General features: G+C 45.0%; 1 protein-coding gene across 2 annotated transcripts in view; it reads right to left on the bottom strand.

The window, feature by feature from the left end:
- Window positions 1–23,014, bottom strand: part of LOC122412075 (lachesin-like) — an 85,106-nt gene that overhangs the window by 36,421 nt on the left and 25,671 nt on the right. The window contains exon 2 of one of the 2 annotated variants that reach the window (XM_043421352.1): window positions 9,528–9,661. The gene's annotated coding sequence lies outside the window, so the exon portion shown is untranslated. The remainder of the gene's footprint in view (window positions 1–9,527; window positions 9,662–23,014) is intronic. The other variant, XM_043421353.1, reaches the window with a different exon arrangement.

Here is a 23,014-nt window from a genome sequence, read left to right as displayed (position 1 = left end):
ATCGCTGAAAGTCTATGCGGGTACGAAGCTCTCAACGAACGCTGTTCCTACTTCGCATGCACATGGCCTCGCGTGCGACAGATTTTAGTGAAAATTGCATTGCAAGAAACTAGTCGCAGGAAAATTCGAGGATGAGGAGCTTCGGCGTTATATTTTCTTGGCAACTCTGTCGAGCTTTGTTAACGAACGTACAAAGATTCAATCGCCAGCGACAATTAAAAGTACTAACGATCTCCCCTCGGAGTACAGTTGAGCATCATTCAGATACTCAGATGGATTTTCAAACAATTATCATAATGAAAATCGAGACGCGAATATTGATTTCTCCGCATTCGAAATGCGAACCTACACAATGAAATATTTTCCCCCTTTATCAATCGAACTAAGTGGCTGCGGTATACACTCAAGTTTCTCTAAACTGTCTACGAAGTGGGCTTTCTCTTTCTCCAAATCCTCAGCGCCGGGCCCGAGTGGCTTCTGGATACATAGATTCCAATGTGGCTTGATTTAAGGTTGACGAGGGGCGGGTGATTGCGGTTTGGGGTGAGTTTGCAAGCCGAGTTCCCTCGGAGTGGATAAACGTACAAGTATTACAACGAGAATTCACCGTCTCACTCGAGCTCGTTCCTGCTGCCCTTAACATCTTGAATCATTCTGTAGAACTCTGCGCACATCCGCACAACCCGACTGTATACGTATGTCTCGAATAGTCTAAGAACGATCAAGGAGTCTCCAACTGCGCCCTCTTGGCGAGAGAATGAACCCTCCTTCTCTCCATAACCTCCTGCTCCATTGCTCTCGCTCTCTTCTCTGTGCAAACACATTCGTCCAGATTGCTCCAGACATTAGGATTCTAACGACTAGTCATTTTTTCTCTGTTTCGAAATGCCAAAACGGTTAAACACAAATTCTATCGTGTTCATCGTTTTAATATTTATTTGCGTGGAGGGTAAAAAAAAAAACTGGGCTATCGGAGATGAAGTGCCTCGAGGCTGAAAGTGTCGTTTGATATTGTTCGTGGAAAAGTCGTATGGCAACTAGTTCGAAGGACGATTATATTGTCACAATATAGCAATCGTCGTTTTGGAGAATTCTCTTCGTCTTTTGTCTTTGCTCTCGATGTGTTCACTTCAATCGTCAATTCGGTTGAAACTTCCAAGCAAATACATGCCTGACAATTGTAACCGTTGAAAAGTTGGAGTACGTTTGTGGATTGCTCGAGAGCAAGGGAATTTCGAAGCGTTTGTTGATCGATGGCCCATAATGGGTGCTACATCGAAGAATAGACGATCAGTCCGAGGACACTCGTGCCGAGTTGTTCCACACGATGAAATTTTCATTGCTGACTTTCGGCTCGAGTTACACGCTTTTTCGTTGATTCGATTCATACGAACTCTCGCGTACGCCAAAGTGTAGCAGCAGCGATCGCTTTTGTACACACTTTCCTGTGAATTTTCACTCGGATAATCGGGTGACGACCTTAATCCGAATAAGTACAACTTCGTTACACCCTCGCATCGCAATATTCCACTATTTGTCTGGCAGTTCTGCCCCCCGGACTCCGCCCTCCGGAGCTTTTCCGTAGTATGAGACTCGACACTTAAGAACCGGCCGTACACGTATATAAATACGGAAAAAGGGAATACATTAACTCACGAGCTCGCGCGCTCCCGTGAAATATAGGCGAGTACACGAAATCGTATATTAATCCGGAGCACAGGGAAGGATGCGAAGTAGGAAATAAAGAACAAAGGGCTCCGAGGAACCTGGATACCGAGTGTTCCGAGATCTTTCACGCTCGAGCGTTCCATTTTCAGGGAGGAATTTCTCGATTTTTTTCCCACGCTGTGTCCCCGCCGCATCCACGACTGGATGGAATCCAGGCGAATTCTTCACAAAGCCATCGGTTTCGGTGTCTCGCGGGGTAAAAGTCGCTGCGACAGAGTCTCCGCACTCGCTCGTCGCGTTTTCATCTCGATCTTTAGGATACCCTGTAGACTCTTCGCGAGGTTCTCCGCTAGCCTGGTCTCACCGTGCTGGTAAAGACTTGGCAGTTGTATTACTGCATTCGCAGTGCACTGCATTTCCATCTGCTTAGCTGCGAAATCCGCTTTACGTTACGACGAGGGATAGAGTGCCGGGATCGTCTAATGATCGCGCGAGGCACATGGACGAGCGACGTTGAATATGGCGAGATAACGTCAGAACGAGGCAGCTCGGCGGAGTCGCTCGATGCAATCTCACTCTTCCTCGTCCATTCTCTTTTCTGCATGACGCGCTCCCTCTCACTCGCGCGGCCTAACCTTTCCATTCCCCTCTCGTAGGTACTTTCCCTCGCCGATCGTTTTCATCCTTCTCGCTGCTTCCAACTCCGAAAAACCTCGCTCGACCTCGCCGCACGGATTCCAGAAAGGGGATTGGCAAGATTAACAGGACGGACGTACGTTTTTCCCCCTTCGTCGTCACTAAATAACTCCCGCGTTGTGCTTGTATTTATTTTTTTTTCGCTTTTCGCTTTTCCTTTCTTTTGCAACTGAATATTTCCGCTCGCTCGAGTCTCAATCATATTTCTCCGATCCAACGAGTTTTTTCGTTTCGTTACCATACCGACCGTAAACATATTTATTTTCTTTGTTTTTTCCCCCCTTTTTTTGTCTTTCCCTCGTAGAATCGTTCCTGCAAGAACTTCGATTGGCGCTACAGAGGAAAGAAACACTGGGAAAAGTGTCAATGCGCCAGAGAAAAATCGACACGCGGGAGTAAATCAGTTGGACAAAAGTGTAAGAGGTGCAACTAAGTTTAATTAGATTGCCGAGGACTCCCCTTTCACTTCAATTCCTTATTGTTCGGGCTCGCATCGGGGAAAGTCGGAGTAGGAATTTGTTTCAACGAGACCTGAAACTTCGGACTTCCGCTCTCTTCACTCGCTCGCGCCTTAAATGCCTTCCACTTTTATTCACTCAAAATCACTCTTGGCTTCGAGGCTATTTGAAGGAAAACACTTGCAGCTAGGACACTTGCATTATGCTGAATAAACGCTGACGATAAATATTTCGACACACTGTCCTGGGAGCAGGCTCGTAAATGAGAAGGCATATGAGGATTAAACTCGCGAGAAATTTGAATACACAAAAATGCAGGGGATAAAATACTGTTGAATCGATAAAGTTTTTTCTGGATACTTCACCAAATGTGATTCATGCGAGTTTTTTCTATTCATTTATTTCTGCCTTTCTCTATCTTTCTCGCACGCTCGCCCTCTCTTTTGAGAGTATAAAAAAAATTCCGTCCCGCACCCGTCGCCATTCTCGATGGTCCGGCAGCAGCCAGTGGCCGGAATTATCGTGAAAATTGGCTGGAAAAAGCGCTGAGGCGCTCGAAGCCTGCTGGATAGAAGTGCAGGTGAGAGGTGCTGATATCAAACGAGACGAACTCCACCAACGGCAGAGAAGAGCGAGACCGAGGAAAACCGCTGACTTACCGAAAACTCTCTTCCGGGCTTGAAATATGAGCGCAGCTTGCACGTTAAAATAGCCATGCAACGAAAGAGCTTTTTGTTTGCCGGTCACAAGCTGTGATTATCCCTCTTTTTAATAAATAGAGATAGAACACGCATTCAGCCTTGGACCAAAGCATTACAAATAATCTTTGCATCTTCCGGAATAAAAAAACACTGACGAAGGTGAATTGCGTATACACAAGAATTTTGAACGCGGAGCTTGACACGGAGCTCTTTTTCTCGCGTATGAACGATCATAAATTTGCATAAAATCGTTACGAACGGTCGAGCGACGACGTCGAAAACTTTAAAACGATTCAATAATCAAACAAACATTCGTTCGACCGGCGCGCGTATTTTGTTACGTAACAGCTCGTAACACTCGGAATGGGCTTAAGCACGCTCGTACGGATCGACGAAACTTGTTATTTTTTCGACGGTGAGAAAATGAACGAAAGTCCCCGGGCTCGGTGCGCTAAAAGATAATAGTTGCGTGCGGATTCATATACGTGTATAGGTTTTTTCGGCTCCGATTAATTGGTTCCCCCAAATTGAATCGTTCTCGTCCTTTTATCTATATCCGCTCTCGCTTTGATTGCCCGGTACCGAGAGACCGCGAATTCGAGCGCGAGCATCATTGAAAATTTTATCGTCTACATTCTCCCGCATTTTTTGTTTCTTTTTTCTTTTCTTTTTTTTTTTCAACCGATAGCCCGAACTATTTATTTCGATCGGTATGCTGGTTCACTACGTTCCTTTCTCGTTCCCTCGCTGCGTACAAGTTTCGTTGGTTTACGACATTTCGGTTCACACTGTTTGTAGAGATCGGATCTACCGGATTATTGGAAATATCTCGAAAAAATCTTCCTTTCTCGTCTATCGAAACTCACAGCCTTCAATCGTGACGAGAATTGCATTAGATTCATCGGACCGTATACAAAGCTTTGTAAATTGTGCTGGCTGCTGCGTCGAACGCTTGCGAAATGCGGCCTCCGGAGTCATTCGTTTTTTTTTTTTTTTTATTTTTTTCAAATTCTCAAGTTAATATTAACTTTAGTCGAAGCTCCTCGGTGTTTGTTCCAATTTTGTTGGTTTGTTTTCTTTTGCTTGCCAGCATCGGAATCGGGACCTCGACGAATTAATAACTCACCTCGACATCGTTACATTTTTAAATCATAAAATATGTGCTAAGATATATATTTCGAATGATTCGTTATGCGAAGATCGGAGGTGCGAAAAAATCATGCGAGAGTGAACAAAAGAATGAAGCTTTTTAAATAAATATAAAAAAAGATGTAAATTAAAATTTGTCGCACAAAGAATGTTGGGGACAAAAAATCCATAACAAAGAAGAGTCTCTCGTCGTGGAAAAAACAATCGTAATAACGATCCATCTCAGCGTTGGCACCCGATCGAACGAATAATTAATGCGCCGATAAAGATTTTCGTAATAATTACTTCGCGCTGTCGTATCTTCTCTCTCAGTTTGGTATAGCGAAGGCTTCAAATGGCAAAATCTACATTAAAGAAGAATAAACATTTCTTCCCCCCGCTCTCTATCCGTCGGGATATATTTTTTTTTTCGCATATTGTCTCTTTGCTGCCGCGTCTCTCGTCTGTTTTTTGCCATTTGGGTTGCACGGCTCCGAGTCTGTGCGCGGCTCTCTCTAGTTTCGCGTCTTCGTGCCAACGTAGTTTTTGTTCTTTTAAGTTGAATTGTCATCCGTACTGGGCGCGAGAAGGGTGCGCGTTATTAAAACAGTCATTCCCGCGATTCGCGGAACGCGGAGCTATCCGTGAAAAGACAATGGTCACAGTCTCGATTGTAAGTTTCAGGTAAAGAGGGAATGAGAGAGAAATGGGAAAAGAGAGTCCTTCGTCTATTTTTAAGTCGCTGAGCCTCCTCTGCAGCTCTTCTTGGATGCCCGTTTCGCGTGGCTTCAATCCAGAATACCGACGAGAGATCCCCACTGTTGGGACGACGATGCTGCTGCGGGAGCAGTGACGGTGGTGGTGCGCGTCCTATGCTTCCAGGAAGCTCATTAGGCATCGCCCGAGGTGTTCCTGGCCCTTGCGCCTTTTTCTCACCCCGTCACTTTCCACTATATACCCATTGCTATTCTCACCGACTATGTTTTTCCCTCTTTCTCTCTATTTCCAGACCCTCTCCCGCGGCTTTTGCCGTGCGCGGAGCCCGGCAGACTCTCGTCGTTCTTCATCCGCCTTCGGCGGGGATCTCTACCCTCATCGACAATTAGAAACTCGAGAAGAGCCTCGCTGTCTCATTTTCATACACTTTAATGCATAATACATCGTACACCTCATTATACCTTAACGCGCGATCTCTTTCGTTGCTTCGCGCACCCGGGGCCTTCGATATTTTTGAAAAATATTTACAACGTTCAAAGTCCCCTTCTCCATCGAGAGATCATTGGCTGTACGCGGCCACTAAAGATTTTACACGGAGGAATCGCGAGTCCGAAGAGGCGGTTCGCGATCCGAAGACTCGAGAAAAGGACGCGAACCCCTGCGACCTCGGCGGAGGTCAAACCACGCGTTCAAAGTCCTTTTGCGTCGAGGAAGCGCGCGGGTGCACGGAACATCCGTGGCTCACAGCCCTAACCTCAGTCGGAGCATAAAATTACGCCAGCTTATTACGGACTCGCTGCCGAGTACGTTTCAACTCTTATTGGTACTTGGGCGCGAGGCTACTCGCACCTACCACCTGGAACGGGGACGCGGGACGCGCGCGGCAACCGGCGAGTGAGCAAGGCTCAAATGCAAATGCAACGATGCAACTTGGCCGTATCCCCCCGCGCTCCGCCTCCTCCTCGAGCTCGGTCTGAAAGTTTGATAAGCGAGAGACGATTTACCCAGGTGCGCCCGCAGAACCCTCGCTCCCTCGGTTCTATGCGCGCGGCTGTTATACAGGCGGGTGTAACGCTCCGGCTCCACCGTCAGATTTGGCCGAGCGGCGGATTAGACAACCGGGAATTAATGCACTCGGAATCCGAATGGAAGTGAGGAGCATAACGCCAACCGGAGATTTCGAGAAGCGTAAGTATTTCGGTACATCGAGTCAATGGATTAAGGCGCTAACTTTGGAGAAATGCTTTACGGCTTTCGATTTGTTATAATCTATACAGGCGGTTTGAATTCGAGCGTGGCACAAAAGCTCTTCCGTATACCGAGCGCGAGTCGAGTTATTTGGTGTGTTCGAGTTGATGGGATCGATGCAGCGGGGGACCGATCGATTTTCCAATTCGCCGATACGCGAGCGCGTGTCTTTATTCTCAATAGTTTGAGCAATAAAAATTAATCGTTGGAATTGCTAGCTCCGCAGCGCGGTGGTTGCCAAATCACTCGATTCGCGACGAGAGTTAAAAAAAAAAATGTTGCATCCATTAAAGCGTGGAGCGAACCGCTTTTTTCAACGCGCGGGGTTATCCTTGCGGAAAAAATATGTTTTTGCTATCGTACGAATTTAAGAACGTTGCTTTATCCGAGCTGCGGGGGAAGCCTCACGAATGATCGTGCCAGCAGGGCGAGGCAGACGGGGAGGAGAACGGCGAGCTACTTTTTCAATATATAGCAAATAAAAAGGAGAGAAAAAACTAAAGGAAATCACGTCCCGCAGTGAAGAGAACTCCGAGGGCAATAATCGCCTTTTCGTATCGAAGAGCAATCCTGGTGACGGCGGGAAAGAGAGGGCGCACCGGTGGATGAGGGATCGGGAAAGAGGACCGGGGGAACACCAAGGGTTGGGTCGCAAAGCTCTTTTCGATTGAACGAAAGACAAATAGCGTGGATGAAAGTCCCTCAGGCAAAAAGGAACAGAGACTCGGTGCTCGGAGTATTAATATCGTTGGTAGGAAGCATACCGGAAGAGCGGACAAATCAGAGTGCGGCTGGAAAATTGTATCATTACCCTGGTCCGCGATGACAATAATTGTATCGCATTACCATTCTCTTCGTCGGAAATTATAACGGAGCAAAAATACGATGCCTCATTAGTCTGACGAGGTCTGCGACGTTAAGAAATTCCATCTCGACACATTCGAGGACGAATTTCTTCGTAAATTTTCTTCTTCGATTCGCTCACATTTGTCTCGCCGTTCCTCATGACTTATGAATGCTCAAACTTTTTTCTTTGTCCATTATGAAAGATTGAACCCCGCAATGTGTGCGCGCGCCGCGGCTTGATCGCGGGCGGAGAGTCGTCGGGGAGGGCAGCAGCGCGAGATTTGCCATCTCGCAGCTTTCGGATAATTAGCGTCAATCAAGCTGACCAGAGCGAGCTCGGTTCGGCCGGACGCTTTCGCTCGCGCAGTTTCCGCTCCTCTTTTATACGAGTCCTCCTTTCTTCCGGTCGCGGACCGCATTCTTCCCCCGGAAGTCCGACGTCGTGTCTCGTACACGCGCGTCATGCGATCGTTGACACGTCGCCGTGGCCTGGACGGATACGGCGGATGAGCCGCCGCTGAAGATGGTCATTTATTCGGATTTTGCTTTCGCGATTGACCCAAGCGTCCTGCCGCTGGGTCGAGCGATTTTCCTTTTATTTTTACTCCGCAGCAGGATGCGAGAAACCTTTTACTTCGGTTATTTACCTCCCGCATAAGTCGAAAGTTCTTTTCAGCCTCGGCATTCATATCTACCGCTTACTCAGTAATAGCGTTTGGAAGCATTTAGCCGAGAAGACTCTCTCCCGGTTGATTGTTTGGCTAACAGCTATCGCTCTCCCTTTCCTCCCTCTGGAGCATCGCTTCGCCCGTCCCTTTTCCTCTGCTCGTGCGAATCGTCGGGGAGAAATGGATGCCGCACGATCGAGGAGAGCAAGTTTGGTAAAGGGTGCTATCACTGGCAGCGCACACCTCGCGAGTCATCCACCAACACGCGCACACCTCCGCACGCACACGCACGAGCCAGCCTTCTTCTATCCCGTGTACATACACACATATATCACTTGGCGGTTTATCCACTCGTCTCAAGGCACTATAACTGTGTAGATAATATGTGCTAGTGTGGGAAACGAGAGCTGAGAAACAACGAGAGAGCCTAGATAGACTAGCGGAACGAACGCGACACTCCAAAGCCATTATCGTTACGCCACGTATTCCCACTTCTTGTCTACACACGAGAGTATCTCCCTCATATGGCATACGGATTACTGTCGCGCTCAGACTTGCCTCGCACACTTCTGTCGGCGACGAAACCCACGTGAATGCTGCGCACAGAGTCCGCATTGTTCTTGTTATTATATTTTTCCAGTTATTCTTACTTTTATTATTGTTTTTATTGTTGTTGTTGTAGTTATTATCGTTTGTTTTTTAAATGCCGAAGACCGAAGATACACAATGCGCGCGACGAAAGAGCCTCGGAAAAATGAATCTCCCGTTTACGCGCTCCATACAACTAAACCGGATGCGTCGCGGCTTAAAGCTTTTCAAATCCAGAGTAGTGCTGGCGCATTGAATCACTGGGCGCCCTCGTCCGTGTGTGCGTGTGTGTGTGTTGAGCAAAAAGAATTCACGCCGCGCGAGGAGAAAAGTGTATCTGATGGACGAAAAAATAATAGCGAAACGTTTTAAGTGCGTTCCGGACCGACTAAATGACGCGGAGTCTAGTTTTCTTTCAGTTTTTCAAAAGATAAAATAGGTAAACGTCGCGCGCGCGCGATAAACACCGCTTGAGCTGTGACATTTTCACGCCGTATACATGCGCGCGTGAACTTTATTGCTCGTACGAGATCACTTTAATCGTGGATGAATCATCAATTTACATGATTTTCAACAGCATATTCGTATATTTATCGAATTTTATATTTCGTAGGATTATATAATTGCATAGGAATAAATGCACGAGGCAAAATCCTAATTGTCGAAATACGTCGAGACGACGCGAGAACTGTCGCAATTCTTTCGTGTCCAACGGACGAGAATTTTTCACACTCGTTCGTCCGAAGGGATGAAAAGCTCTCTTTGAAAAGTTGAATGAAAAATGAAACATATCATTAAAAATAACTTACCATCGAAGCCTGCAAATATCGAATGACCCAGTGCGGGGAGCGTGCGGGTATTTCGGTCAACCGCGTTTTCCCGGCTGCTCCAACACCGTTCGAACTGGAAAGGGCTTTGTTATAAAAGCTCAGAATAGTGGCTGCTGAAAGCAGAAAAACAAAAAGTCCAATAACACGAGATTGCGGATTACGATTGAGGGATGACCTTGTAAAGCAAAACTCTCCGTGGCTCTCTTGTTTCACAATGTGAACAATTTCATAGCCGGTATTTACAGAGGTCGAAATAACTCCGTCAACACACGGCGGGCGAGGTATGCATGCAAAAGTTTTGCTTTATTCGTTTAGTTCCGTTCGTTTTTTGTCGCGATGAGGACACGAACGATATAAAGATACGTTATATCCGCACACGCTATATTTGAGGTTGTGTATGACGATATAAAGTAGCCGGGAGGATAACCGGGGTGTGGGCCACGAGAATATAAGCCGTTGTCGCTCGGCGTGGAGGAGAGACGCGGTCGGAGAAAAATAAGAAGAGGCGAAGGTAGGCAGCGGCTCGAGCCAGGAGAGCCAGTGGTTGAAGCAAGCTTTATTATTTGTTAGGCGAATAAGGCAGGTCTCCGGTGTGTCCCCTCGGGGGACTCGGTATCCCCCTTTGGCATCGGATAATCCGAGAAAACCAGAGAAACAGGAAACCGAGGCAGTTACTTATTTTCCAGGCGCTTTAAAGCTTCCACCGTGTCTCGCCTTTATTTTTGTTCAACTACCTGCCTGCCTGCCTCCCCTCACCGCACAGCTTTTCCTCCTCCTCCTCCGCGTGTACCCTCATTTCTCATCATTTACAGAGATCCGAGAACCTCCATAAGTTTCTGTATACCGCTATACGAAATATCGCGAGGACAGACCTCCCTGTATACCGTTTCCACTTTTGTCAGACGCGCGCGCGCCCCGCACGATCGTACACGTAACACAACGTTGTCGAAAATATATATTTCAACTATTCGAAAGTACGCCGCAAAGGAGCTGAGTATGGTTTTTGAAAAAGCAATAGGATACGAGCGCACTCTATTCTTACTAAACTTATTTGATAGTACAGGAACGTAAAAAAAATACGAGTCGTATAACGCAAGGGAATAGGTAGAGCTGTGTGTTGAAGGAAAAATCTGGCTTCGCCCATTTCGTGGAAAAACTGGTTGTGCAATCCTCGGGAGTAAAGTATGAAGGGAAAGTAGCGATATACGAACAAGTCGCTTCTGAGAGAGAGAGAGTACGCGCGTGGGCTTGTTGGTGTATATCTACAATGGAAACTTTCAGGCAGAACCCTGGTTATAGCCAAGTCCTTGTATACGGGACAGTAAATTGAATTTTGCCGGATGGAGTGATATCTCCGAGTATTTCCACTCTTTCTCGCGCCCGCTCTCGTCTTCTCTTCTTTCACTCGCGTCTATCTAGAATGAGAAACCGGCATTTCTCTCGGCTTACACCGAGAATACTCTTACTGTGTATGAATTCGGGGATCGAATAGCATGACAATGTGAACACGAGAGGCGCGCCAATCCTGCGATCCATGACGAGAAATCTCGAGCACACGATCGCTTCGAACTTTCGAATTTCTCGCTATACAAAAATATTCTCCAATTTTGTGTGTTTCAACATGTGCTTTCGTTCAATTGCTGCGATATTTCGAGTACGATTTATTTCCAAATCGAATATCGGTGCTCCCGAAAATCACTGAGGAGAATAGGTCACTCAAATTTGTCAAACGAATAGAAAAAGCCTCGGCAGTATGGACAGCGACGGTTTCTATACACGCGCGATCATCTTAGAAGCGACACGTCCTCGGACGACAAACGATGGCGTTCGTGTTAACAAAATTGAAGCTATTTTTTCATTGAAATTTCTACAAAACGAGTTAATCACGCGTATTCCGCGAGTAAGAGTTAAATAAAAAAAAAAAAAAAAAAACGAAACGAAAAAAAGCAACGATTAGCTTTCCCCGTGGGCTGGGCAAATTCGATATTGCCGTAATCACATAGCCCCTGGGGAATACTGACATTTAAATTGCTTCTCTACCCCGCGTTCTCTCGCACACGCAACAGCCGCGGTCTCGTCGAAATGAGTTATTGTAATGGGGACGATTCGAAAACTCACCGAACTCGCTCGACACCGCGGCGGTACAACGAAAATATTGATATGCCCGAACCGCCGCAGTGTTACGCCGAACCCACAACCGTTTTCATTTCAATTCTGGCTCATCTACTTTTAATCATGTAAATAACTTTTTATACTCGCGAAAAACGAGTTTACAATGCAATTTATTCTGGGTTTTATTGGAATTTGAGTAACGATCGATTGAAACATATTAAAAACACCCACACCGAGGATCAGCTGTGCGGTACGTTCGGACGATAAAACTCAACGCACGGAGAAAAGGAGGCCGAAAATTCTAGAGGAAAGTACTAGGATAATATAGGATCTTGGGGACAGTATCTGGAGTAATAAGAATTGTTCTATCCACCATAGCAAAAAGACCAATACCCATACCTTTTATTCAAAAGACTCAAAAGTCTTTTTCTCTGTAAGCATATAGTGAAACATCTTTTCAGTCACTTGAAATGTTTATATTGTAAAGCATGCTCGGGCAAACCTGAAAAAATACTATAAGTATGGTAAAATGTCACACGTATTTGGTGCATATCGTGTATTTACCATAGAATTTACTATGCTGACAGCAAAAACTCGTGATTTACAATACATTTCCACTTATCAGTAAGTGTGTTAGTCTGACACGATGAATAACACTCGAAAACAAAACGAAACGTAGTTCTCACGTGCATCACTTTTTGCTATGCACATTAAGCTGTTTAGAATTCAAGGGACGAAAAGTTGAAAAATTCAAAAAATATTGTGCTGCTTGTAATCGGTGCGTAAATACTTTGAAAATTCTTGAAAAATATGATATTCCTCACCGTACAAAACGAATCCGTTTTCTCCGTCTGGTTTCTAAATAACTAAGACGAATTCCGGGGGGTGCAGTATACCGTAACTGGTCTTTCAACGTTTTAGGTACTACAATTCACCTGTTGACATTCCCTAAAAATGTTTTTTTGTATAATGTAGAAAATCGGATTCGCCATCGATTGAATTAGAACTCAATCAGTTTTAACCTGCTTCAAATGGTGGGTGAAATTCGAGGGATTTCGCCTCTCGACGACCGTTCGAAAGTGGTCCAAATCGAGAGTAAATTCTATATATTTGAAATATTATCTTCTTCGTATGGAATAGCATCTCCAAAGTGGAGTGAAATTAACTGTGATATCACTTACGAGCATTTATGTTTTCGTCAATCTGTTCCGATGAAATTTCCCAAACTCCTGAATAGCTATACACTCGACCACCATTCAAGTGATATCCGCTAACTCATTGGAATGGGTATATATTTAGATCGTATATGATAGTTTATCGATTACTCGAATCGACCGTGCATTGCCGCGTTTGATTTGGCAGTTCAATGTATCGCTGAGAAAAAGGAGGGAAATTCGTTGAGCAAGTTTTTTTCAACTGGATCGTGAGAGTAGCGCGCACGCAAGAGGCTACCGCGAAGTATTTGGATAGCATTTAACTACCTTTATTGATTTACATTCGCGACCAATCTCGTTTATCGCCTATAGGACGTCCCGGACATAATAGGCTGACGCACGAGCTCGCTGGAATCGCTCTGGCCAACTCTGTGTGCTGCATCCATCGAAAAATTGCAAGGTACACCGAAGTTAAAATCTCATCGCGTTGGATGGAGTTCATTGAAAATTCACCTCGGGCTGTCCCTTCGAAAGCAACAAAATGCGATTCGCGTTAAATCCGTTTCCGAGTCCCTGAGCACTCGAGAGGGAGGAGAAAGTTTTCCCAAAAGTGTTATTTCTTTGAAGAACGATCAGCACGAATTTTTTTCAAGTTTGTTCATTTTTTTCTCATCTGACTCATTTTGCACGAAATTTCACGTAAATTAACTCATCTGCGCACTCGAGAACAGATTCGTATATATTCCAACCTTTGAAAATTTCAGCCTTGGGAAAAAAAGTTTCATCAAAAGAAGGATAAATTCGAGACGAAGGACCGAAAGACCGATGGAGTTGAGCAGGGACGAGAAGCCCCTGCGTAAATTCGAATAAACTACGTGCTTTTACTGCCACAGGTTTATCAATCTCATCCTTGGCATGGTTACGCAGTCACCAGAGTATACATTTAGCCCCGGATGTTTGTGGATCTGGGAAAGCGAGGGGCCGTTCAACCCCTATACTTGCTCTATCGTTCTGAGCTTTTATCAAGCAGGTGCACCCCTCCATCAAGCGGAGAGTACACTTGGGCTTTATCCACATCATATACAGGTAGAGGTATACGTTTTGCATATTTTCCAACGTTCCAGAAACCGAAATATGCAGCAGTGAATATGGGATTTGATGAAGCAAGGCCGGTCCGGTCAGCGCATACCTCGAGCACAAACGTTGTTTTCGATATTATCGAAATTATTGTAAATCTCGTTATATCGTGCGGGGCAGGATTATTTGTTCGAGTAACCAAATGAATTTCGCTCGTTTCGTCGAAAATATGCCAATAACAAGATATTCTGAGAATTTATCCGCACGTATCAACGAGGTTGAGTAATATATAAAGGGGTTGTTACGGTGCGCTCGGTTGGTCCAGCGCAGTCGGACGAGAGTCCCTGGCATCTTATGTACACCGGACGGCGGTAGTACAACGTATGAGAATTCGTTGCTCTATAATACACATCGGGCGAAGCTAAATCCGGTAAGCTCAACGGATGTAGGAAACAGCGCGCACCAAAAGGTAGGAGTCGAAGAAGCCGGCGGAGGAAAGCAGCGGTAAAGCTAGGGCCGGGTCGAAGATTTGGGCACGGGAAAACCTCGCCAACGGAGCGAAACAACGGAGGAGACGGAAAATGGAGAGAGAGCGAGAAGAGTGAAGGTGGAATGACACGTACAGAGTGCGGCAATTTCGGGCAGTACCGCTGGCATACCGGGCGCTGTAGGAATGTGGCTTAGCATTTTCCAGCTACAAGAACTCCAGTGGCGAAATGGGGAGTGGAAGAGAAAAAGCAAGAGGAACATATAATCCTGTCTAACGCGCACTCGTCTTGCTGCTCGAGGCGTGTGCATCCTCGTACCAGAGACTTAAACTCGCTCCGCGAAACGGCTCAAAACTCGTACTTATTCCTTCTCTGTGTTCTCACCATCGCTTTCGCGCTGCGGTCCACGCTTCGAAAATGTTAAGAACGATGCTACGAAAGCCACTTTTTTCAAGCTTCCTCCCGTCGGTTTTTTCATTGAACGAAATTTTTTCGCGAATCGCACGAAATAGCAGGAATCCAACTGGCCATCGCTTTGAGGTTCATTTGAATTCAATCGAGCCAAGCAAAATTAAAGGTGACTCGCTTGAATGCTCCGGGGATCAAGCTCCGTCGCAATTGACCATCTCTACAGCGGAAACTCGAGTGAAAAGCTGAAGGCTAAGAGGGTCAGCGGAATCAATAATGTGAGTATAATCAAAGTGCGGTGGCTCGCGGTGAATTTGAGATTTAGCGAAGCAGAGGCGCGCCCGAAACATGGAAATATTTGGCTATATCGTCAGGCTTCTGGGAGAAGAGCATTCAGCGGAGTTAAACCACCGGTTTCGAGGGTTAATTCAACAGCGTCTCAGTAGCGTTTCCCCTGGTTTTTAAATTTCTCTCAAATTGATAATTCCCAAAAAAATCGCGTCATCGATAAACGGGATTCCGGATAAAATCGATTGAATTATCCATCTCCGGTTGATGAAGCTCGAAAAAAACGTCCAGGAGCCTCGTATTTTTGGAAGAGTCGACAAATCCACAAGTTCCGAGATGCGCGGATGTGCGTAGAGAAATTCGCAAACTGTGTGTGCGAGAGAAAGGTTTTCATCCAGCCTGAGAATGCGTGAGATTGTATAGGTATTCACAGTCGACCCCCAAAGCGAAGCGAAGCGTATACGTGAGAGAGCGCAACCTCGATATCTTTTGAGCTTTGTTAGTTGAAATAGGTGGAAGAGAGGTCGAGGTATTGCGAAAGGGGTTTTCTCGAGGTGGGAAAGTGTACCAACAGAGCTTGCTGCGGTTAAACACTCTCCGACCAATCCCGGTGTGAATACTTGAATAAAGCTTCCTTCTCGCTCTGTTTAGAGTCCTCGTAAGTCGTTTACCTCCCTGGCTCTTCACATATCCTCGGTATATCACCAACGTTAAATTCGTCTGCATAGTGCAGCGCTCCGGATCCTCCCTGAACCATCATTGTTACTCCGTGTCCCTGGAACATTGCTCAATTCACCTGAAAATCCCTCTTCGATGCAAAGTGTACCCAAGTTCGTCAAAACTTTTGTCATTGACTTCTGCGTCTCTTGCGCTCATTCGGATACGGTTTCAAATGATACCTGGATCCATGCGAATAATCCAATCGCTCGAGATCTCGTTGGCATTTATTTCTGGGGAAGCTTCTGCTCGCACGATCTCGCAGCCGCACGGTAATATTAATGTTTGAGGTTTCCGAGGTTCGACCGATCGCCGACTGACGCGATGCTCACAGAGGCTGACAAAGCGACGCGTATCGCGTGTTCTACGCCCAGAAACTTAAATTTATTCATCTAAAACCTTTGACCCTCGAACACACAATGTTATTTGCATGTATCAGACATGAGAAGTCTGCTCCGTTCCGTTTTGCATCACATACTCGGACTTCCGTGTGTGACGAGCGTGATTAGAGAAGCCACCGTCGTATTCCGCACCTGATGGGGAAATTGAATTGATATGTGCCAGCTCGACTGACGTTGATGGCATGCTTGTTAACACAAAGTTACGATCTCGTTGTTAGGCTTTCCCAGCCCTGGTGAGACAAGAGGCTCAAACCAGAGGAATTTCGAGACGCCGAATAATGCGGCACTCGCGACGATCACGGTCCCCAAGCGTGAGACCGCTTCGTTCGTGCTCAAAGAGATGGTCGTGTTGGGCATTGAAATTGAGAAAAAATACTGACACGAGAAAAGGGAAATAATCCAATCCAGCAAAGACGTTCGAAATGCTCACTAAATTTTCAGTTATTTGAATAACAACAAATATTAATCCTGAAAAAGCTAATCAATGCTCGTGACTTAAGACATGCTGTTTTTATCCGCACACGAAACGTGCTCGAAGCTTCGTTATTTTTTCTCCTCCATCTCGATGACGCAATCTTGCGTACATGTTTAATTGAAAAGAGGTTAAAACGTTGATGGGGCATCGGTTTAACCGAGGTTTGTATTTTCCCAGTGGCTAATGAGATGCTTCAGTGAGTATTAGAAATTGACAATTCCACGAAAACGGGTATATCACCGGCTTTAGCTTAACGAGCCGCCTGCTCCAGCCCGTGGCATTTATAGTATTACGGATACATACTCCCGGCTATCTCCATAATGAGCCTCACGCAATTCAATTTTGGACGGTTATACCGTAGCATGTTGCAATTGAGAAAGCCGTACGGTTCCGTATGTGTGGCCAATAGATTAATTCCACGAGAACGATACTTTGAAGTGTATTCGTATCAGTTGGATTGGAAGTAGCAACGGTTTGTTTTATTTTAGGAGGAACTCGGTTCGAGAAAAATGGCGATAGTTTAATGAAACTTTTAGAATACATTTTTGGATATATTTTCTACAGCCTCTCCAATTTTTAATTCATTTCAATCAGCCATTTTTTACTAAATCATTTCCAAACTTCGAATATTCAACACTTACGCATAGGAAATATAACTCCACAAGGCCCATCTTTCCATACTCGAAATAAAAAATGGTGATGGGTTAGAATAAAAGTACTATTCCACAGTTTGAATTCTAAAGAACATGCTCAAATTCTACCCAAAAATGACGCATTTTTGGGGGTTAATCCCGTGCGAACAAAGCAAACAGGGTTTACATAACCTAAATAACTAATATAAAAACAATAAAATTCGTATTTACATAACCTCGCTTTACGTGGAGCTGATGTTCCTCCTTAATCGCTTCCTTTCATCGTTAGTGATACCTGGCCATACGAATAATAAAGGATCTTTGTGGGGGTTGGATTCATCGGGATAAATGATATCGTAGAGAATTCGTGAAGTATTGAAGCAAAGACGGGGAGTGATTGCTCCAAGTTTTTCCGTCGTCGTCCAATTATTTGTCTAATATCTTTTGAAATGGGGACAGTATCGATTGCAAATTATACAAGAGCGTAGTTGTACGTTGAGCGACAACTGCGGGGCCGAGTCGAGGCGGTCGAGGCATATTACTCTCGATAATCATCGCATGAACGAATAACTGGGCAGGAAGAGTTCCAAGGCAGAAACGAGTATTTAATATCTTCATTATGCCGAGAAGAATCACCGAGCAGCAGAAACCGATAATCGATAACTTCCGCAATTTTAATTCGAGCACCCTGCGTGCCAGGGCGTTCGTATCGAGATGTACAAACGCGAGTAATGTTGCTAGTTCGTCATGCTATTCGAGTAGATCGTCTTGGCAATCGGAATTTGGATGCGACGATCAATCTTCGAAGCAAAAAAATTCATTTTGTGCTGGCTTTTGGAGTTTCCACGGCAATTTCTTAAGGCCTGCTACAAGAGTATCAATGCTCGCAAACAAAATCGCGGGGATGAGAATTATAACTGTTGTCAAATGATGAATCTAAATGGTGGAGAATGGAAAATGAGGACGTGGGAGCGCCGAATGAGGATCCGTGCCAACGAACAAGCCATGAGAAATGGAAGGATGCTTCGATCTGGAGGATAATGCGATCGCGTCTCAACTTGCCAACCTAATTTACACTTGCTTACATTCTCTCTCTCTCTCTTCCCTTTCGCCACCAGCTTCGAACCCGATCCATCGACCTTCATCTATCTTTCGGTCTAACTTAGTTGCCAGTTTGTCTCAACGTAGCAGGTCAGAAATAGGACACGGGCTAAGATAGTGTTCAATGCGGAGAACTGCAACTTTGTTAAACCTTTACTGGGCCATCCAACTTTTGTGCCCTTACCTTCCTGAAGATCATTACAGGTCGCAACATTATGCCGCGGGGCTCTGAACCTTCGTCATCCCCGTTTATAGCACGCCGCTCGTAATCACAAACAATCGAATGCCTCCTTCCGCAATGATCCAATGATTCGAACGACACGGGGACTCTCGTTTGTGAGCAAATAAATTATTCCAGGCATCCGTGCCCTTTCCAGGACAATTTTGCACAAAATTTTTAGGTTTCAACGCTAAAAAATGTGGACGGAAGAGACGACCAAGTGGCCACAGCTTTTGGGCTGTGCTTGGGGTTGGCTCGGTTTTATCTCAACGATTCGACTAAATTTTTAGTCGAATTACCGAACCCAAAAACACTTGACGAAGTGGGGTATTGGATCGAGAATGGCTGCGAGCAGTGTGCTTGACTGTGGACAACCGAGGGGCGCAGAAAATTCGAAAAAGTGCGGTTAAGCCAAGTTTGTTGTGACTGAGCCGTAGTGGGAGGAAGATCAGCACTGTAATCTTGGCAACAAGATCATAGACGACGAAAGTGCAGTACGAAGATATTGAGCCAAGGGACAGTAATGGAAAATCGGCTTATCGAATCATTGTTTGATAAGCCCAGATCTATAGATTCCTTATAAATGGCTTATATGTAAAGCTCATTTGAGTTCTAAAGCTCGTTCATAAAGCCATCCCAGGGCAGAGTTAGCCGAACGGTCCAACAATACCGGAATGATTGGCTGCTCTGTCCGGCCTCATGAAACGAGGCATTCACTACTTAGAGCGTTCAATGTACAATTGCGAAGCCACGATTTCCGCCTACGCGGTGTGGCCTCCTTTGCGAGTAAGTTCGCTTCTTCGTAACTGTTTCTCCTCTCAGTATTCTCTGCCCTCTTTTCCTGCTCGTATTCAAGGACCGGAGCTTGATACTGAAATAAGATTTTCCAGTGGTGCATTATGCCTCAAGATTTCTTTATCGACAAGTTTACCGACATCTTCATTGTACAAAGGGATTAAATTAGTTTGACAACGGATCGTGTTGTCGTGTATTCTACGAGTAGGTAATTCGACTGAAAGACGCGACAAGGGGAAGTATGGTTATATGAAGAAAATTTTAATTAACTTCTGGCTTGCCACGTACCTTTGACCCAAAATGAAGGTAAAAGAGACGCGACGACTGCTTTTGGAGATACAAAGGGAATGGGAGGATATGGACCTGTATCGCCCTCGAGAGAAGGATTTCCGTTGGTACTTGATATGCTTGCGGCCAGCTGAGAGAGGAAATTATACCGTCTCGGGCACGACCCGAAATACTTAGTAATTTCGGACCTCGCTACGTCACTTCGTTTGCATTCCTCGCTCGCATTGCACGCTGCACAAACCTCTACTAAAATCTCCCTCGTGTTTTAATATTGATCCTGTACTACGTGCATGGGCCATAGTCCTGATTTTCTCGCATTAAAAGACCAGGGATTATCCAATTATACGGGGTGTCCATCGCGAGAGTGTTGTAACGGAGAATGAAATTAATCAACATTCACGATGATAATCATTCGAGAATTTATTATTATTATTATTATTATTATTAATATTATTATTCGACTATTTTGAATGGTTACCGTGAATGTGGATCTCCGGTGTAAATATTGCGAGAGAATCGTCAATTAAACGCATCAGAAATATCCGTCTGACCAAACAGCGGACTTTCTACTTGCAACGATTTTCCTATCCGGAGCGTCTAGGCCATAGCGCGTTCCCGGGGTATTTTTGTTCGAGTTTCACAGTACGAATTCAATTGAACTTCGGTCCAACATCGTTCCAGACTTGTATTAGAACGGTGCTTCGATCAGCGTGGTCAACGTACGTGTTTTGATGTTGAATATTGTCGGTTGTTTACCCTGGCGTATTTGTCTCTCTTGAAAACGCTCGTATCGGCGTCGCGATCAAAGAGGTGTACAAATAAAATCACCGACTATCCGGTTCTCTTGTACGAGGGAACTTGATGGGCGACGTGATTTTTTCAGAACTTTGGAAAACACACGTTTAAACATTGGAACAATTGGTGTAAGCGATTCGTAGAAAACAAAAATCATCACATGAAATATAATCGCGAAGAAACGATACTCCATGTTCGTTATAACGAGCATTCCGTTTCTCGTTATAACCTCCATCCGTTAAAGCGACGGTGGACGATGAAATAATTGAACGAGCGAAAGAAGCTTTTAACCATGACGAAACACGCTCCGAGCATATCGCAGCGAATCAGCATATATTCCATTTTTTTCGGTTTTTCCACTCGTTTGCGTTGCACATTCAATGTGTCGAAGGCATTTTTCAAAAACTTTTGCTTCCATTTGAATATATATTATTATATTATTTCCTTACAATTAAATTCGATTGTAAAAGGCATCATTTTTGCATTGGGAAACAGGCTGTTTAGCACACGGGACATTTGTCGAGTAAAGTGAAATCTCATTTCGTCGACTAATCCCTGAGCTGCCATCGTGTTTCATACGGATTAAATCCTTCCATTCCTTCTTCCCAGGCACAGTTTCTCGCTCTCTCTCTCTCTCTCTCCCCCCCTCCCGCCATCGTTTCTCTTCCACTCGCTTCCATAATTCCCATAATCTGCCTAAGTTTTGGAGAGAAAAATATTATATTACGGGGATTGAGCATGGTGGCATAAGGGTAACGAGAAAGAGGGAGGGAGAAACGAGATAGAAATACAGGGAAAACGATCCTGCGCGCACAGTATGCATTGCTATTTGCACCGAGAGATCTCACGGAGCATAGAACGTTCTCGGCATATATCCGTTCGTGTATGCAGCTGGCTCGGGTCCCTAAGCTTGTCGACGTTCACCACTACGACAGACGCACGAGAGCGGATTGAATGAAAAAACATAAAAAAATTCAAGTAAAAAGAAATGAGCAAAAGTAAAATAATGAAAAAATACGTTTCCGGATGTAAAACGTTGTGGATACATCAGCGACACGGCCTCGGAGCGGTTCTCGTGCTTGTTTTTGTGCAGCCTGATACTCACAAGCTCGGATATACAATAACCGTGGAAAAGTACGCGCAGTTACCCCAAACCGTATCCGATAATAGCGTATCCAATAATAGCGTGCTTTCATTTGAGATTTCTTAAGTCCACGAGGATGATCCACGTGAAGATTGTTTCGAACGGGGGGCTATTGCCAATCACCAAATTGCCTACTTCGTCATTCGATATTCTTCGATGATCAGGTTGAATAAAAATATCGTAGAGGAAAAACGCGTAACGAGGGGAATTTAGTCGGAAGGAACGAAGGAGAAAAGTTTTGAGGGCCTACTTTTTCCATTGTTCTTCGTTTTATAAGAATATCGCAGTTACAGTCATAACCGAGGAAAGGAGACTACTTGAACTTGCTCGTGGAGAGACACGGGCTATCAAAAGAGGAAGTTGAGTTATCGGGAATGTTCGAAAAGTGCTCCGCGTCCTTTTACCTCCTTCGTCTCCCCACCCCGCCGCCCTTTCACCCGGTAATTCAAGGCCCGACAGCAAAGTTCGTTGCACTACGAAACGAGACGACATCGAAGCCACGTACCAACTGCCGTGTCTGTGCGGAATATATTTTTTGAGAATAATGAAGACAAAGCAGGAAATTCGTATTTTTATTTAACGCAGTTTCGTTCAGTTTGGATTTTGAGTCATTTTTGGTTCGTCAGAATCGTGGAAGCTATTTTCAAAATTTCTCGTTCCGCACGATACAAGCGTATCGTGAACGAGCTTTCTAATTCGCTGGATCTGGCAAACGAGACTTTGCAATGCCATTGCGAAATTCGTGCTCACTTATTTTGAAGTGTTATACGCTTTTTTATTGGAATTTGAGAGATTATGGAAACGTGACGTGGGCATACGAGGCTGGCCAACGTGACGCCTGATGAGACGAGCGGGTTTCAGCGAATTAGCCCTCATTTCGAATTTGCCACTGGTTTACCGCAGTTGAGAATGTCTACACTTTTCGTGATGAAACAATTCGAAAATAACTCAGATTCGAACGGTTCATTGAATGACATCTTTGATTATAAATGATGTTCTCAATGTTTTTGAAAATATCTGCGTTATGGAAAAGGCTTTTGAATCTACATTCCTGGGGAACGAGCTTTGACAGATTTTGGTGTATTTTATTAAGATTCAAAGGGAGTAGAGTCAGGTGTCGAAAAAGTCGAAAAAGCGTTGAAATCGAGTATCAATATGCGAGTGATCGTGCCTCTTCGCTCGTAGCGATGGTACGCGACATAAAATTGTGTAAGGTGGATAGAGATGCACGAAGGAAATATAGCGAGCTTGTATTAACGACGCTCCTGGTGTTATTGAAAAAGTGAATCTGGCTGTACGGGACTATAAAAATGTAAAACTCGACGCGCACGTGATACGCCTTGGAAACATTCGTTCCTACACGATTTGTAT

Source organism: Venturia canescens, chromosome 6, assembly GCF_019457755.1.
Source record: "Venturia canescens isolate UGA chromosome 6, ASM1945775v1, whole genome shotgun sequence".
NCBI classification, from domain to species: domain Eukaryota; kingdom Metazoa; phylum Arthropoda; class Insecta; order Hymenoptera; family Ichneumonidae; genus Venturia; species Venturia canescens.
Note: the sequence above shows the minus strand (reverse complement) of the source record. Positions and strands in the feature narration are given on the sequence as shown.